The sequence below is a fragment of the Theropithecus gelada genome, chromosome 4 (assembly GCF_003255815.1).
Source record: "Theropithecus gelada isolate Dixy chromosome 4, Tgel_1.0, whole genome shotgun sequence".
NCBI classification, from domain to species: Eukaryota; Metazoa; Chordata; class Mammalia; order Primates; family Cercopithecidae; genus Theropithecus; species Theropithecus gelada.
The window spans coordinates 124,210,359-124,225,135 of record NC_037671.1 but is presented as its reverse complement, the minus strand read 5'-3'; positions in this window follow the sequence as shown (position 1 = coordinate 124,225,135).

Here is a 14,777-nt window from a genome sequence, read left to right as displayed (position 1 = left end):
TCTGGTAATCAAGTTCCCTTTCTAGATGTGTGTCTACTATTTCTTTTTTTCTTTTTTTTTTTTGAGATGGAGTCTGGTTCTGTTGCCCAGGCTGGAGTGCAGTGGCCGCATCTCAGCTCACTGCAAGCTCCGTCTGCCGGGTTCACGCCATTCTCCTGCCTCAGCCTCCTGAGTAGCTGGGACTACAGGCGCCTGTCACCGTGCCCGACTAGTTTTCTGTATTTTTTAGTAGAGACGGGGTTTCACCCTGTTAGCCAGGATGGTCTCGATCTCCTGACCTTGTGATCCACCCACCTCGGCCTCCCAAAGTGCTGGGATTACAGGCTTGAGCCACCGCGCGCGGCCGACGAGTCCTTTTTAAGTGAATTTTCTCTGCATGTGATGTATACAGTCCCAAATTAAAGAACCTGGAGAAGTTTTATCGATCGGTTTACGGCTCCGTGAAAGTTGACTCTTTAAAAATGTGTGGCCTTTGGTTCTCGTAATATTTGTTCTGTTTGTTTCTGCTCAGGTTACTAATAAAAATTAATAAATTGGCTGTTCTTGAGTCTTTGGAAGCTGGTTGTGTTTCCAAAACAAATACACCTGCCTGTGATCATCATAAAAGTGATCTATCCAGGATTATCTGAGGTTATAAATGTTAAAAAGAAAAGACAAAATTTAAAGCATCAAAAGGCTCTATGGAAACAAATTGGTCAGTAATCTGTGTTGTTGATGCATTTAATGATCCATAATTAAAATGTCAAGTCATTTTATTTTCCTCCATTTAGAAATAAATTACTTGGGAAAAGAGAGAGTTGTGGATTAAAAACAATTACGGAAATTTTTATGACTTTGATTTTCTTGGTAATTCATATAATAAAATTCTTTTAAATCTCAGGTTTGAATCTTTAGTAGATTGTACTTCCACAAGAATAATGGTTAATAAAAAAAAGTCATTCTATATGCTGTACAGTCTCTAATCGTCAGACAGTAAAAATTCATTACATATTCTAGGTCTAACACTAAACAAAAAATAATTCAATCTCATAGAACTTTGTGGCTTGGAAGTGACATCATAGTCTCAAAAATGAAATTCAATGTAAGAAATACTCCCTGAGGGCGTATCCAGGCCCAGCACTCGACTCTAAAGATGCAGAACTGGACAGGACACAGCCTTCCCCTCAAGCAGCTCAGCGTATGCCTGCGGGGTGCCACTATTGACACCAGCTGCCATCGCTCTGGAGTTTGAAACTATTACTGTTCTTTCTGATGGTTTGGATTCTGCACGAACTAGACTATTGATTAGAAGCACAGCTGCTCCCTGACGCTCTCCGCGCTGCCTTCACGGCGTTGTCTATCCCAGCTCTCCTGGATTTCACGTATTTTGTTTTCAGCCCGATCCTCAAAGAGGCATCTTGACTTTCTGGTTTGGACACTGTACTCAGAGAACAGCGTCTGCAAAAGTTTTAGTTGCTCAGTGGTAGCATTTGATGACTGGAACATAAGGAGAAAAAGCCCCACACAGTTATGCTTCCATTTTTTTTAAAAAATACAAGCAGCGGACATTGAAGAGCCTATGGCAGATGAATGAGGGGTTGAACATTAAATTCCCAGAAAACAATACATTTTCCTTCAAAAGAATCCTTTATGGGTTCCCACTGGGAGTTACCTTATGGCATTTAAAATATTATGCAGTTTACAAAAAAAATTTGGGGGATGTGTATATGCAGAACAAGGGGAACATAGTGTGGGAAAAAGTCTTCTGTTCTGTGCTGATTTACTGCAATACCGGGTTGATGTGTTCCGAATGATGAAAACAACACATCAACCACTATTAGAACACGCAAGATAAAGATTGCTGCTGATGGTGAAAATGGTTAAGTAAAACTTTGGTCCTATATGTGGGGCTGGGGAAATAGAAGTCAAGTAATTATTACAATCAGAGGTCCTACGTTCATGAAAAAAAATTATATTGGTGGGGTAAAATGTGTCCTAGCAATGGTAATTATTACTTCAGAGTTGACTTACTCATTATCAGTCCCAGGAGAAGCCATTTGAATGATGTAGCCACTGATATTCTGATGTTTGTTGTTTCAGCTTCTTCCTCCTTTCTGTCTAGTCTCTTCTCAATGCCTTCCTTTAATCAGAAGTGGAAGGCAGGGGTAGTTCCTGGTCCCCAAAGCTCAGGGAATGCATTTCATTTTCTTTGTAGATGAATTTGTCTTTAAAAACAAGTGTGTCTCCCAAGCTTGCATCTTCATGAACATAGCCAAACTCAGCAGGGAGATCCCAAACAAATAGCAGTCCGTGAGGGTCACGAGTCCTCCTTGTTAAAGAAAGAAGTTGGGTTAAGATTTAAAAATAAAACACCTGGGGCTTTTATAATTCTTTGTTCCTACAGGAGCTGAGCCGCCATTTCCATGATTGGCTGTTTCTTGAGGATGTTCATATGACCGTAGTAGCACAGGGACACATTTTCCCCGTTTTTAAGTAGGAAGAAGCTGAAACAACAAACATCAGACCGCCGAACAGCACAAATCACAAATCCTCCCCTTTTTTTTTTGAGGGAATCAGTAATAACAAGGAACCCAAATGCCCATCCATCAAGATAGTCACTTTTATCCAATTCTCACTCCAAGCTCAAATATGAAAACGTTAGAACAAAGACAGGGGGCCGGATCTGGGGGCCAGGGAATGACCAGGCACATTTCCAAATGCACAGCCGGGCAAGCTCAGAGTGCCACTAACACACCCCGCAGCATCTTCCTGAAATTTGTTCAAGAATTCCCTTAAATGCGTTAAACACATGGTGGTGTGGAGGAGAGAGAAGCAGTCACACACTTCATCCTCTGCTCATTGGCCAGAGCTAATAAACATTGACATTTTGTTTCTTAAAGCCCTTAAAATTCACACTTTTTTTTACATTCCAAAATTTCCTAACACTTAACAGGTGAATGCCCTGAGGACATTGAGGACTAAACTCTGATTTTTTTATCCTGCTCAAATTCCTGTCTAAGGGGTCTGGGGAGTCATGCCCTACAAATCATAAATTCTCATTAGATGAGTTTCATTTTAAGGGAGGAGACCACCCCTCAGTATTGTCTTATGCCCAATTTCTGCCTCCAAAGAAAGAAGAAGTAAAAATTAAAAGGCAGAAATGAAATCCACAGGCAGACAGCCCGGTGCCGTACCCTGGACCTGGTAGTTAAAGATCCACCCCTGTCCTAATCAGTTATGTTATCTATAGATTACAGACATTGTATAGAAAAGCACTACGAAAATCCCTCTCCTGTTTTGTTCCAATCTAATTACCGGTGCAGGCAGCCCCCCGTCATATACCCCCTGCTTGCTCCATCGATCACGACCCTCTCACGTGGACCCCCTTAGAGTTGTGAGCCCTTAAAAGGGACAGGAATTGCTCACTCGGGGAGCTCGGCTCTTGAGACAGAAGTCTTGCCAATGCCCCCGGCCGAATAAACCCCTTCCTTCTTTAACTCGGTATCTGAGGAGTTTTGTCTGCGGCTTGTCCTGCTACAATTTAACCCTATATATTGTGACTTACTTCCAAACTGACTCTGGCATAATATTATGAGAAAAGGAAGAAAATAAAAATATTTTGCCCCAAGACACGTTTCTTTGCCATATTTTGAAATGGCCCTGCAAAGTTGTTCTTTGTGAGGGAACATTTTCATCTGTAAAGCATCTCTTAACATAGCCAGATCTTTTTCTTCCAGACTCTCCCAATTCTAAAGAGATTAACTAAGATCCGAATAGGAAACATTTGTCATCTATTTTCTCTAAGGGCAGCCACTATAAGACTTCAAAAGAACTTTGCTCTCCACAATCTGTATCTTAAACAGAACACTGCCTTTCTCTCAATCCCAGGTGTTTAGACAAACTCAACCAGTTGTCAACCGGAAAATGTTTAAATTCACCTACAGCCTGGAAGTCCCATTTTGAATTGTCCTGTCTTTCTGGACCTAACCAATGTATTTCTTAGATGTATTTGATTGATGTCTCATGCCTCTCTAAATTGCATAAAACCAAGCTGCGCCCCAACCATCTTGGGCAAATATTCTCAGGACTTCCTGAGGGCTGTGTCATGGGCCATGATTACTCATATTTGGCTCAGAATAAATCTCTCCCAATATTTTACAGAGTTCAGCTCTTCATCGACAACATACTCTGGAAGGCAGTACCTCCTTGCCAAACAGAAAGCCAACTAGAAAGGAAGGGAACCCCCAGGAGGAAAGGGTCCCCAGTCTGTACACTCCCTGACTCTCCCTCCTGCTGCTGTCCTTCCCCAAAACCTTCCGGGTTCATTCCTGGCTAGGCAGGCAAGTGCTGGCTTGTTAGTGGGTGCATCCTGGGGCTACATCTGCTTTGGCTTAGATGTGACTCCATTGCTGTAAGCTGGTGGCTTGGAGAAGAGCACTGGACTCGGCTGAGCCTCGCTGTTCTCATTTGGAAAATGGGAATAATAATATTTCATGTGAAAGAATGGAACTCACCTGGAGTTACAGGAAGGAAATTGCATTCTTGAGACTGACTTCTAAGGCTTTAAATATCCTTGAGTTGACAGCCACAGCCATGCTGAGCTCTCCGTGATAAATGAAGCTGTCAGTGAGTTACTGGAATGTCACACTGAGCTTATGTGTCTTTAAGGTTTCCTCAATGGAACGAAGAACAGAGCCAAATGGGGCCCTCATTGAGGAATTCAAGTATCTCCATACAGCAATGATATGTTTTGAGAAGCTTTCAAAATTGGAACTCAAAGGACAAGGCAATCATTTCAGGTGGATTTGCCCCACAAGAGAATTTACTGAGACAAAAGTATATTAGTTTTAACTTCCTGGGAAGTATGTTTTGAGTAAACAGAGTAGACTAAAGTATCCACTTCCAAAATTATCTATTTGAATGTTACAAGGAATGAAAAATCACCATTGACTCAATGCTTCATTGAAATTTGTTCTTGCCAGTGTCAGAGGCATTTGAACCGGAGTGACTCCATCTTGAATAGGAGCTGGGCGAAATGGGGCTAAGACCTGCTGGGCTGCATTCCAAGGCAGTCAGGCTGTCTTAGTCACAGGACGAAACAGGAGGTCAGCACAAGATACAGGCCACAAAGACCCTGCTGAGAAAACAGGATGAGATAAAGAAGTCAACCCCAAACCAACCAAAACCAAGATGACAATGAAAGTAACCTCTGGTCATCCACACTGCTCCTTATGTGCTAATTATAAAGCATTAGCATGCTAAAAGTACCATCACTCCCACCAGCACCATCAAAGTTTACAGATGTCATCGCAATGTCCAGAATTACTCAATATGGTCTGAAAAGGGGAGGAACCTCAGTTCAGGGAAATCCCTGTCCCTTTCCTGGAGAATTCATGAAAAATCCACCCCTTGGCTGGGCGCAGTGGCTCACATCTATAATCCCAGCACTTTGGGAGGCCGAGGTGGGAGGATCACCTGAGGTCAGCAGTTCAAGACCAGCCTGGCCCACATAGTGAAACCCCATCTCTACTAAAAATACAAAACTCAGCCAGGTGTGGTGGCAGACGCCTGCAGTCTCAGCTACTCAGGAGGCTGAGGCGGGAGAATTGCTTGAACCCGGGAGGCAGAGTTTGCAGCTAGCCAAGACTACATCATTGCACTCCAGCCTGGGTGACAAGAACGAGACTCTGTCTCAAAAAAAAAAAAAAAAAAAAAAAAGAAGAAGAAGAAGAAAAATCCACCCCTTGTTTAGCATAAGATCAAGACGTAACTATAAGTTTACTCAGTGGAGCAGTCCATGCCGCCACTCTGCCCATGGAGTAGCCATCATTTATTCCTTTACCTCATTAATAAACTTGCCTTCACTTTACTCTCTGAACTCACCCCAAATTCTTTCTTGTGTGGTCCAAGAATCCTTTCTTGGGGTCTGGATTGGGACCCCTTTCTAGGAACACCAGCTCATTAGGTTAAGTGTCTAATTTAATAGGTTTACATTTTGGGCACTTGTTTTATAAGGAATATACACAGTTCACAAATAACTATTTTTACAGGACTTGGACCATGCCCTGTTATTTTAAATCCTCCTGAAGATTTATGATTTTTGTAAGTTTTTCTATTGTCCTATTATTAGTCCTGGCTATGATTTTTTTATGGAAAAAGCATAGTCCGGTGAGCCAACTGCAATTGTAATGCTATTCCTATGGGAAACACAAGCCTGTGAATGGTTTGCTTTATAACAAGGATTCACTAACAAGTTGCAGGGGAAGTGAAGCCTGCCTGGTGAAAACAAGCCCAGAGGGCTTCTCTTTTCCAATAGCTCTTTTTTTCTTCTGAAGTCTGGAAAGCAGGGTGGAGTAGAATATGCAGAAAATATTCAAAGAGCTTCGCCCTTTCTTTCCTCTTAAGGCAAGGAAAGCCCAGAATCCAGGGTAAAAATATAGAACTTGAAACTTGGAGAGCAGAAATAGAAACAGGAAGCCCAGAGCAGCAAACCGCCTTGCCCAGGTGGGAGAAGGGCCGTGCACACAGCTCTCGGAAGGCCCTGGTAAGGGTGGCCCTTGCCAAGGGCTCCCCCAGTCTGCACACTGTGCGGGGGCCTCTCCGACACACCACTATTGCTTTTCTGATGAGAGAGGAAGCAGCTCTCAGGTAGAACGACTAGGCCTGCAGAGTGATCATTTCAGCGCCCCAGGGGAGTTTGGGGGATCTGCTTTTTCAGTATTCAGGTGGGGTGGGAGGCCTCTGGTAGAAACAGAGGCTTTGATCTATTATTTACAAAAAGCATCAGAAAAAAAATCAGTCATTTGAAGTTGCCTGAAAAACAGCTTCTCTTAGGCGCTTCCTCCCTCCTGGAACTGGCTCAAGTGGGACACGTGGTCCACCGGGAGGCCTCCGACCAGGGTCTTCCTCCTTTCGGGCTTGACGCGGTGTGCACTAGGGCAGCCGTGAGCTTGGCACCTCAGAACAATCGCAAGCAATGGTCTCCGATTCTCTGACACAGAGGGGGTTCTGTGAGCAGCTCCAGTCTGATCTCAGGGTCAGGATTAGAAATTCCTGCCCCAGACTTCTGCTGCTTCCTTTCAGGGGTTAAGGCTGTCCCGGTGAAGCTGTGTTGGAAAAGGAGGCAGTAAAAGTTATTATATTTCTGTTTGTGATGCAGCTTATATTCCTGCATTAAAAAGGAATCACGGAAGACCCTTTGCCCTGAAGCGTGCCTCAGCTGCCAAAGATCACATTTGCACAGTGGCAAAGAGCATATATACATAGAGGCTTATAAAGTCATACTTTGCTCTTAAAAGAAATGTTCTCTCTCGCCAAAGAAAGTACTCAATATGGTTCAGAAAACAGGCTTTGAGTGTTCAAAGGTGGCCTCAGAAAGAGGTCGTTTTAGGATCCTTTTCTAACAATGATCCAGTCAGACTCTCCACCGTGACTCTCTCTCTGGTAGCAACAAGCCACACCCTTCAGGCTGACTGAATAACTGATTCAGGCATGTTAGGCACATTAACTCATGGACCAAAACACCGCCTCACCTGCTGAAATGTGGGAGCATTTATCTCAGTCTATGACTCAACGTCTATCCATCCATCCATACATACATACATACATTTGTCCGTCTGTCCATGCATCTGTCCATGCACCTGCCTGTTCATCTGTCTGTCCGTATGTTCATCCATCCGTTTATTAATCTGCCTATTTGTCTGTCCATCCAACCATCTGTCTACCTGTCTCTTCATCCATCCATTCATCTATCCATCCATCCATGCATCTGTCCACTCATCTGGCCATCCATCTGTCCATCCATCTGTCCATCTGTCTGTTCATCCATTCATCTGTTGGTCTATCCAGCCATCCACCCATCCATCCAACCATTGATTCTCTGCCTTGTTCCAATAAAAAACATGTCCAGCTACTAATATTACCAGCATTACTCAGAGACTTGGTGATTAAGAAAAGAGGATGGAATAGAGGATAAAATGGGAAACAAACAAACAAACAAAAGGATGGGCTGGGTGTGGGGGCTCCTGCCTGTGATTCCAGCACTTTGGGATGCTGAGTCAGGAGGATTGCTTGAGTCCGGGGGTCTGAGACCAACCTGGATGGGCTGGGCGTGGGGGCTCCTGCCTGTGATCCCAGAACTTTGGGATGCTGAGTCAGGAGGATTGCTTGAGCCCAGGGGTCTGAGACCAGCCTGGGCAACAAAGTGAGACCCCGTCTCTAAAAAAAAAAAAAAAAAAAAAAAAGAAGAAGAAGAAGAAAAGAAAAGAAATTAGCTAGTGTGGTGGTGGTGCACACTTGTGGTCCCAACTACTTGGGAGGCTGAGGTGAGAGGATCACTTGAGTCCAGGAGTTCGAGGCTGAAGTGAGCTGTGATTGTACCTCTGCACTCCAGCCTGGGAGAAAGAGTGAGACCCAAGTTCTATTAAAAAAAAAATGGAATACAGAGAAATGGAAAATGAAAGAGAAATGAACTTACTCTAGTTGGTTTTATTAGAAATATTCCATTATGTTGAATAGCATGAAAAACAGACAAGGAAAGATCACATTGTCTAAAAGATGGTTCTTCATATTCGGAAAATGAATCTAAACTAATGTTTCCCTACAATAATACAGCCAGTAACTGTATGAAGCTAAGGGGAACCAGCACTAACACTGACCCGTGAAATAAGGGCATACAGAACACCCGTACCCCAGCTAACAAGGCTTCCCAGCACGTATATCAGACACGTGCTGCTTTTGCTTACCTGGTATCTATCAATCTCCCCACCTTTCATTAAATCATTCTGATTTTCTTCAGGGTAGGTATGGGAAGTTTGGGAGGGGAGGATAGACCTGACCAATGAATATATTCTATTCCTCTGGTCACAGCGCCGGGTTCGGAAATGGTCACGTGACTCGAGTAGCTTCCACCGGCGTTTGCCCTGGGACTGGTCCTGGAGTGGCCAGGAAAGCGTGGGCTACTTCTGCCGTGTTTGGAGCAGAGGATCTAGGAGGCCAGAGCTCCAGTGCTGCTTATAAACGACTGTAATGATCACAACTCAGACAAGGCATAGGCAAGTCATGGTGTCCCTCATCTCAGAGCTTCTTACAGAGAGAGAACTGCTCAAGAAGACAGCAAAGCACACTCGGGAGATGCATGCAAATAAAACCCAGTCCTGAAGATATCAGCAGAGCTGTCGGATCCCAATCTATCCAGACTTCAGTTATAGGAATAAGAAATTCCACTCTTAGCTGGGCACAGTGGCTCACACCTATGATCCTGGAGGCTGAGGTGGGAGGAATCCTTGAGTTCAGAACTTCAAGACCAACCTGGGCAACATAGTGAGATCCCGTCTCTAGAAAAAATAAACAGAATTAGCCACACATGTTGGTGCATACCTGTAGCCCCAGCTCTGAAGGCTAAGGTGGGAGGATCTCCGGGGCCTGGGAGATTGAGGCTGCAGTGAGCCGTGATCGCACCCCTGGATGCCAGCCTAGGTGACAGAGTGAGACCCTGTCTCAAAAACAAACAAACAAACAAACAAAAAAAACAAAGGATGAAAGAAAAGACAATAAGAAATTCTACTCTTTGCTAAAGTCAGTTTAAGCTGGGAGTCAGCTTCCAGCAAAACGTAGTCCTGGTAGGTGCAGACGTCAAAGGGCCTCCTCCCCTTCAGCGGCTGTGTTCTCCCCTTCATCCCCAGAGGGGCAGGAAAGAGGATGGCCTCAGCCACCCGCCCTGCCACATCAACCCTCAGGGGTTACATCCAGAGCTGCCGGATGTCTCCAGAGAAGAGGCTGCCAATGGCCCCACCACTGGTGAGGTGCCTGGAACAAGCGTCTGGTCACCTGATGAACCTGACCACATCACTCAGGCAAGGGTTTTTTGCCACCCAGGGGTGTGTGTTGAGCATTTGGTATCTAAGTGATACTTGGTGTTTTATAGCTAAGTATAGTTTCACCTGCTTAAGGTAAAAAATGCCAGAGGTTAAAAAAATCATACATATAGGTAAACATGAGTTTTGGCCACTGTTAATATAACTTTTGGAAGTCATAAACTACTTGACAACCTAGAAGCTCCACAGCTATGGAAATAATTCTTCAAGTGTGCTCGGAAGGTTATGAGCAAGGGTAAGAGCAAGGGTAAGCAGCCCCAGCCCCCAAAAGCAATGGAAGCCTTTGGTTTATTTTTGGAAGCAGGATATCACAGATTATACATGCCTTATCTTAGTTATGGTGGTTTAAGCAGCAATAAAGTATAAATTTTAATACATAGTAGAAATGCCATTTTGCACTTTCCTATTATTCCACAATCTCTGAAAAATGTCTTCCTGGAATCTCCTGGAACTTTTGGAAACATAATACCAACATTTTCAGAGCATTTTTCAATGTGCCAGGTGTTATGTCAGCTACTCAGGATTCAAATAAAAATGTCGCTACTCTATCGACCTTCGGGGCATAATAGTTTAACAGAAGAGGGGAGGAAGAAATGGACAGCAAAGGCATAGCTGCAGAGTGAAGTGACGAAAAGTCAGAACGCAGGCACGGACCGAGGGCCGCAGGAGCAGGGAGCGGAGCAGGCTCCTCACCCCTGAGCGAATCCGCGGGAGGCGCAGGGGCACAGGCAGGCTTCCAGGAAAACGGTCGCCATGAAGTGGGGACAGTTGTCAGGGTGAAGGAAATTTGATCCTGAGGAAGCTGGCCCCGGTTTTAGCATTTCAATACTGCTGGGTATCCTGTCAGCGTGATACCCCCTGCACATGATACCACCTGCAGTGGCCGGTTTCAGCCAGGCCTTTGGTGCTTAAGTGACCCTTGGTATTTGGTAGCCAGGGCAGCGAGCTGGCCTTCATTCTGACTGGCCACTGCCCACGTGGGACTAGACGCCAAATACATAGGCTATCACCCTGAGTCCTGAACTACTGACTGTTTCATGAAGTAATACCATGATGTTAAACACTGCTTTAAAATGTTTAAATCAAACCAAGAAATATACTTTTAGAAAGCAAGTTTCTATACCTTCAAAATCTTCAAGAGGAGGAAGACAAGGATAACGGACAAAGCAAAGCTTCTGTTATATGAATAATTTTTTCACAGTTCCAGATACTTTTAGAAAAGTAGAATGTCAGTCAGCATGACCACCATCCTACATTAGAATCTCTATCTATACATGGTGAAGCCCCATCATCTAAAAATACAAAACTAGCCAGGCAGGTTGTAATCCCAGCTACTTGGGAGGCTGAGGCAGGAGAATTGCTTGAACCTGGGAGGCAGAGGCCACAGTGAGCTGAGACAGCGCCACTGCACTCCAGCCTGGGTGACAGAGCAAGACTCCGTCTCAAAAAAGAAAAAGAAAAGATGAAGATAAATCATAAATGCCCGATTTGAGAATATTGGAAGAGCTTTCCCTGCATATGTGAAACTTGACCAAACATATGCTTCTGTTACAAAAATATCATTGTAGACGCACTGTGATTTTTAAGATCACACTGTTGAGAAATATGTAACAATATTTCATTTTCATTTGTCAATAATAATTTATTGTCTTTTTTTGTGTAACATTTAGCACATTTAAGAAATGTCTATTCATACATAGTTTTAAAGAATACGTACCTCATATTTCTACTTTTACAAATGTGCATTTTTTTATTTCTATCCTGTTTACAAATTTTGCATTTGAAACGTTTAGGATTTTTTTAAAGAATGCATGGATTCTGAACACTGATTTTGAAATGCCAGTGTGAACGGTGGATTGGAGCCTGCTGTGAAGGAAGTACTTGCACTCCGGATTCTCTGCTCTCCCTGGCAGGGCAGTGCCTCCTGGTGCAGAGAGAAACCCTGGGCCCTGCCTCTGGGCAGGGTTCTCCTCCCAGGCTGTGGAGCTGAGGTGGAACCAACTTCAGCAGACGTGGGTTCTGAAGTGGGCTGCAGGCTGAGGTCACCTGCAATCTGGACCTGCCACAATTGCCTCCTGAGGGCGCTGGCTGCCGTGTAGGTACATCCCTCCCTGACTGCCTGGGATGCTGGCACAGAGCTCCAGGTAGAAAGAGCCGGACCCAGGCTGCTCCCAGTGGTGCCCAGAGGGGTGGCCTTTTCCATGCAATGCGCCACTGCCCCTGCCTTCCTGGTTCAGCCATCTCCCTGGTGAGGGCCTTTCCTTCCCTCCTGGGCTGTCCTCACAGCCTCGGGTAGGTAGAACAAGGGCTCTCTGCCCTTCCTGAGCTGTGGCTGAGGCTGTCTCTCCTCAACCTCACTCTGCAGGGAGAGAGCCAAAGCACTGTGAAGGGAAAACTGTCATGAACCAGCTCAGCGTCACTGTCGAACCACTGAAATATCTGCATTTCAAGAAGAAAATTCTCAGGAGAAAGCCTTCTGCAATAGAGGAGTGGCTGGAGGCATCTCAGGGCGCCAGGAAGGTGGCTCCTGCTGATGGGGCCTGCATTGCTGATGCCGTAAGTCACCCGCAGACGACAGCCCTGGCACGGGGCTGCTCAGGGATCAAGCCCTGGTGGGATGGGGAGGGAATACACTAAAGCCTCTCTCTTTTAACGCTTTTGTCAGACAACCACAATAACCTCCCAGAATAAAAACTGCAAAGTCCTCCCATTTTACTGGTCTCATACATAGAGTCAGCAATGCAGGAAATAAATCTATCAGAATCCATTAAATGCCCTTCCCGCACTTCTAAATGTCATTGATGAGAAAAGACACATTGATTCAGCTGTGCTTCTCAGCAGGTGGAAGTCCCGGTGCAGAGACAGAGCAGCAGCCAGAGTCAGGGTCACTGGTGAAGGCGGAGACCTGACTTGCCTGAAGCCTGGGACCATTCTTGAAAGACTGACACTGTAGGGACTGGCCCATTCCAAAAGGGGCGGAAACACCCACAGCTGTGTGTGGTGTAGGGCTGGACACCAGGAGGTCCCACAAGTCCGCTCGTGCCCAGGTCGCAGGAGACAGAAGTGGCTGTGTCCAGATCCCAGGAACTATCACCTTCCTGCTTTCATTCACAGCTTCCTTTCCTAGCAGAACCAAAAATAGCTGTTGATCAACCCTCAACTTAGTGAAAATAAAAGGACAGCAATTCTCCTAAGCAGTGTTGGGTGCATAACAGGACACAATGAGAGTGGGATACTCGTGCCTGAATCCAGCTCTACCGTGGCCCAGCTGCCACCTGGGGCAGGTCCTTAACTCACCCATTCAGTGTCTCCCTCCCCTCCTCTCCACCCCACCCATCACCTTCCCCACCATCACCCTCTTTCCCAAACCAGACCCAGTTTCTAACGAGAGCTCTAGCAGCTAGTTCTTCCCCTCAGTCACTGCTGGGCTCTTTTCTGATCTGGAAATTTCCAGTAATAGGGAAAAGGGGAGAAAGAATACAAAAATAGTAAAGAAAGGAAGGCAGTCCGCATGACAAAGAGCCAGTGGGTGAAGCAAGAGAAATAAGACCATATTATTGACAATAAATCCAAATTCCTTGCAGGCCCAGGGTCCCTACCTGCCATGAAGCCACTTGCCACACCTCCCCCTTGGATTTGAAAGAAATTTGGTCTTATTTTCAGTGTACCAGGAGCCACTTCATTCTGAGTGATTGTGGAAGGGACTCACTAACACAGTCTGGTTCAGCCCGATTCTGCTTTGGGTATCTGTCCCTGCCACATCTCATGCTGAACTGTCATCTCTCCAACACTGGAGGTGAGCCTGGTGGGAAGTGTTTGGGTCATGGGAGCAAATTCCTCATAGTTTGGTGCTGTCCTCCCACTAGTTAATGAGTTTTCAGGAAACCTAATAGTTTAAAGTGTATGGCACCTCCCCCATTGATGTGGTTTGGCTGTGTCCTCACCCGAATCTCATCTCGAATTCCCACCAGTTGTGAGAGAGACCCAGTGGGAGGTCATTGAATCATGGGGCAGGTGTTTTCTGTGCTGTTCTCATGATAGTGAATAAGTCTCATGAGACCTGATGGGTTTACAATGGGGAGTTTGCCGCATAAGCTCTCTGGTCTGCCACCAGGTAAGACGTGCCTTTCACTTTCCGCCATGATTGTGAGGCCTCCCAGCCATGTGGAACTGTAAGTTCATTAACCCTCTTTCTTGTGTAAATTGTGCAGTCTTGGGTATGTCTTTATCAACTGGTTGAAAATGGACCAGTACACCCACTCCTGCTCTTGCTCTTATCATGCAACCCCTACTCCTGTTTCGCCTTCCACCATGAACAAAAGCTCCCCCAGGCTTCCCCAGAAGCTGAGAGGATACCAGCCCTGTGCTTCCTGAACAGCCTGTGGAGCTGTGGGCCATTAAACCTCTTTTCTATATAAATTACCCAGTCTCAGGTACTGGTCTGCAGCCTGTTAGGGACCAGGCTGCACAGCAGGAGGTGAGCAGCTGGTGAACCAATGAAGCTTCATCTGCATTTCCAGACGCTCCCCATCACTGGCATCACCGCCTGAGCTCAGCCTCCTGTCAGATCCGCGGCAGCGTTAGATTCTCATAGGAGCACAAACCCTACTGTGAACTGTGCATGTGAGGGATCTAGGTTGCACACTTCTTATGAGAATGTAATGATCTGTCACTGTCCCCATCACCCCCAGATGGGACCCTCTAGTTGCCAGAAAACAAGCTCAGGGCTCCCACTGATTTGACATTATGGTGAGTTTTATAATTATTTAATTATATATTTCAGTGTCATAATAGAAATAAAGTACACAATAAATGTAATGCGCTTGAATCAAACTGAAACCACCTTCCGACCCCCACTGTTCATGGAAAAATTTTCTTCCGTGAAACTGGTCCCTGGTGCCAAAAAGATTGGGGACTACTGTT